The sequence below is a fragment of the Macrobrachium rosenbergii genome, chromosome 54 (genome assembly GCF_040412425.1).
Source record: "Macrobrachium rosenbergii isolate ZJJX-2024 chromosome 54, ASM4041242v1, whole genome shotgun sequence".
Lineage (NCBI taxonomy): Eukaryota > Metazoa > Arthropoda > Malacostraca > Decapoda > Palaemonidae > Macrobrachium > Macrobrachium rosenbergii.
The window spans coordinates 8,345,584-8,350,583 of NC_089794.1; the positions used below are offsets into that span (position 1 = coordinate 8,345,584).

General features: G+C 31.9%; 1 protein-coding gene across 1 annotated transcript in view; it reads left to right on the forward strand.

Annotated features, from left to right (window-relative positions):
* LOC136834741 (cell adhesion molecule 2-like) overlaps window positions 1-5,000 on the forward strand; it is a 245,048-nt gene that overhangs the window by 190,030 nt on the left and 50,018 nt on the right. The gene's annotated exons all lie outside the window — the stretch shown is intronic.

The window sequence follows — 5,000 nt, forward strand, 5'->3', positions numbered from 1 at the left end:
TATATATATATATATATATATAATATAGCTCCAGTATATATATATATATATATATATATATACATATATATATAGCATATATATATATATATATATATATATATACATATATATATATATATATATATATATATATATATATATATATATATATATATATATATATATATATATATATATATATATATATATATATATATATATATAAAACCATATGCATGAATATGAATATATACAAATATAAAAAGTATACATTATATAATATATATATTAAGTCTGGATTGACTTTGGTCAGCAGTGGAGAATTATGTGCTGGCCTGGCAGTGGCACTTCCTGCAAATGCATTTGGGTCTGTCATGACCCAAGCGCATGGAGACTGTGTGACAGAACACTGAACCGATGTGCCGGAAGTATCCAGGTTCCAGTGGGGTATGAGCGCACGCGCGCGTGTGTGTGTGTGTGTGATCTCCCATGGGATATTTATGAGAAGAACAGTGACTCTCACAGGAAGACTGCCTCGATCTTGGGTGGCTGATATGTGCTTTTATCCTGGTGTAGTGTTTAAAGAAGATACATTATCTGGGCCATAGAAAAAGCAAGATCGCTCAGTGACACATATCTTTTCCAGACTTTAGAGGGAAAACCCCCAGTTGAGAAGCAGTGAAACTGATCGACGTCCACATAATGAATTTTCCTATTTAATGGTCCATTGGGCATTTTTCTGTTTTGAACATGTATGTAATTAACACCATTTCAGTTTTTAATATAATGATATGTTTCTTTCAACAGGAATCCCTGTTTCGTCCTGAGAGGACTAAGATTTGGAAGTGGTGTTTTTACTCTTACATACTATATGACATATACTGTGGTCTAGAATGATTATGAACTTATTACTTTGTTTGATGACCAGGGTGTTATGCACCAGGATTGCTTGGTACAGAAAAATTAATATGCTTGTTTGTGAAATAGTATTTCCTCTAGTTATGAATTCCATTGATAGGGATGTGAATCACTCCATTTCATGACTGTAGTTTCTGCTGAATCTCTTTAGTTAAATTTGCAAATAAAGTCTAGTTTTGTACGTCAGTGTTTTATTTCAGTAGGCCTTTATTTTAAGTTAGATACAGTAAGAGAAGTCGACAAAGGGGAAGGAATTTGCTGACCTGCAAAGGCCATGGCTACCAGAGACTTCTTAGGAAAAGTAAGATGCTCGATTCTGTTCTTAAAACAGTTACAGCAATAAAGATGGCCCTGTCTGACCTGGGGGCCATTAACACACACACACACACACACACACACACACACACACACACACACACACACACACACACACACACACACACACACATATATATATATATATATATATATATATATATATATATATATATATATATATGTGTGTGTGTGTGTGTGTGTGTGTGTGTGTAATATGTGTATATGTGTGTGTATTATTGTGTATATATACATATATATATGTATATACATATGCATAAATATATACATATATAATATATATATATATAAATGCACAGACACATATGCATACACACATATATATACATATGTGTATGTGTGTATATGTATGTATGTATGTATGTATGTATGTATGTATATATATATATATATATATATATATATATATATATATATATATATATATATATATATATATATATGTATATATACTGTATATATGTATATATACAATTTTACACTTATGCACAGGCGACTCCTTCACAGTCACAAGCATTAGACCGCAAACAACCCTTAACACTGAATTCAATTTCCCTTTAGAATTACGTGCCCTTAGGAGTAGATGGAGGAGTACGCAGTGAATTTATCTATCCAGCTATCAAGAGATAACGAGTTGATTCCAATTCCGCTGTACTTGTTCCTGTCGAATTCACGTCTTGTGCTTAGAATCGAAATTAACTTGTCTCCACCATATTCAATCCAAAAGCCAGAGGTTCCAAACCTACTCGGGACAGGTGCACTTTTTAATTATAATTCGCTTTGGATGCAAGTTATTCTCTAGGTAAACTGAAAGTGATATTAAAGGATGTTTTTTGATAACGTCTTTGTTTATAATTATCTAACATATTCGTAATTGACAGGTTACTATCAATATATATATATATATATATATAATATATATATATATATATATATATATATATATATATATATATATATATATATATATATATATATATATATATATATATATATATATATATATATATATATACATATTAAACACATATATATATATATATATGTATGTATGTATATATATATATATATATATATATATATATATATATATATATATATATATATATATATATATATATATTATATATATTTATATATATATATATATATATATATATATATATATATATATATATATATATATATGATTCATATAATCAGTAAGCTACAAACGTCCTTTATATCACATTCACTACCTGATTCATATTCAATATGTAAGCTACAAACGTCCTTTAATATCAATTCGCTCTACCTCGGAAATAATATATTTTCATATATGTTACCGAAGGGGAATTTTTAGTTGATAATAAGTTCGTCATCTCGTGGGCTCGAACCAGCGAAGACAAGAACTCAGGACTACAGTGGACGCATTTTAACCCACGCGGCCAGCAAGTGAGGTAACATATATGAAAATATATTATTTCCGAGGTAGAGCGAGTTATTAAAGGACGTTTGTAAAGCATAATATATATATTATATATATATATATATATATTGATATATATATATATATATATATATATATATATATATATATATATATATATATATATATATATATATATATATATATATATATATGCATATATTCATATACAAAGAAAGTACAAATTCACTTATCTGCACAAATGAATTTAATGCCTCAACCAAAAAGAATACCATTATGTCTTATTTTGTTTATTTTAATCATATAATCTTAGTTCTTTTCTCCTTATCCTACCATACCATTCTCTTGTCCTATACTTTTTTTCTGCTCCTCATCTTGCACTCAGTTTCTAATCATCCTTTTCCTCTGTCCAATATCTTCAGTTGATTGTGCACAGAAACCGTTTAATCCGAAGAAGAAACGATTAGGCAATACTCGATGGATCAGCACAGTTCAAACGCCCCGTGGAAGACGTGACCCCCATCCACTGATCGCCTTTTTCTTCTCCCCGTGCTGTTATGGGAACAGAAGTCAGGTCGTCCATACCTTTTTTAGTTTTCTGTGAAAGAAAACTATTGAGATGCCTATTTGTCTGTCCGTCCGCCCTTAGATCTTAAAAACTACTGAGGCGAAAGGCCTGCAAATTGGTATGTTGATCACCCACCCACCAATCAGCACACACACCAAATTGCAGCCCTCTAACCTCTTTAGTTTTTATTTTATTTAAGGTTAAATTTAACCATGACAGTGTGTCTGGCACCGCTATAGTTTCATGGCCTGCCCCGCGGCTGAAAGTTTCATGGGCCGTGGCTGAGAGTTTCATACAGCATTCTACGCTGTACAGAAAACTCGATTGCGCCGAGAAAACTTCGACGCATTTTTTACTTGTTTTTCTGAGGCTGGAAATTTCTATGACGAAGATGTACAATGAGAGGAAATTCGAAAGCAGTGAAAGAAACCACAGGGCTTGGTCAGGAACATTAGTATGAAGAAGAGAAACAGAGTAGGAAACCCATTCGGTAGCGACAGGAGAGAGTTGCTATGACGAGTATTCAGAAAATGTAGTTGTATTAGAGGTAGAATGGAAAAGAATCAATTTGATTAGGAGATGCAAGGAAGTGTATGGGTAGAAGAGGGATTGAAGAGAATTTATATGATAAGGGGATACATATAAAAAAGACAATAATCCTTGGAAAAACTGGGTGAGGAAGGTAAAAATTTTAAAAACACTGGGAAATTACTTATTTTACAAAGATTTCCGGAAAATAAAGCTGTTGGGGAATACTGGGATGAATCAATGGCAAAGAAGATTGAATGAAAGTAGATTCTTTTGTTCGGATAAGATTGGTAGGGATTTTTTTTCGAAAAAAAGATTGAGAGGAAGTAAATGAGTTTGAAAAATTTTGGAGGAAATGTGGGTGACAAATACGAATGAAAGGAAGTAAATGTTTTCATAAAAGACTGGGAGAGAATATGAACTATGTAAAAAATAATTTAGAACGGTAATTGTCTTTGTGACACAACTGGGGAGGAGAAAGGGGAGGGCTGAATATTTTGTACAAAATATTTAAGGGAAATAAAAAAAAAAAACTTCATTGAGGCAAATACTTTGACATATTGCCTTAGATTTTTTGTGAACAAGACGATTATTAGAAAGTAAATTTATTCAGGATAAAGTGGAGAGGAGTTGGTGTAACACGGAAGATTGGGGTAATTTATATGTTAAAGAATATAAAAGGAAGACAAATGTGTTGGGGAGAGATTTGGAGCGAATTTTAATGACAAGGAATATTGACGTGAAGTAATTATGTCGGGGGGCAGATTAGGAGGGAATTTGTGTTATAAAGATTGATGGGAAGGAAATGTGTTGGGACAGACTGAGGGGGAATTTATGTGAAAGAGAGGATTGTGTGGCAGTGAATGTTAAAAGAAGAAAATACGCTTGTGGAAGTAAATACGCTCCTGAGAGATTTGAAAGGTGTTTGAATTATAAAGAAGTAGCCTATGCTCGTGACAGACTGGTGGAAAATTTGCATTATAAAGAAGGCTGAAGAGAAGGAAATGAGCTAGAAGCAGATTTGGGGAGAATTTGTGAGACAAAGAAGATTTTAAAAAAGTAAATGTCTTGGGGACAGACTATAAGGGAATTTATGAACCAAAAAAGACAAAGTAAATTTGTTTGTCAGCGATTGGAATCGTATTTTTATGAGAAGATTATTGAAGGGCGGTATATGAGTTGGGGACATATTTGATGGAGTTCAATAACAAAGAAAACTGACGGGAACTAAATAACTCT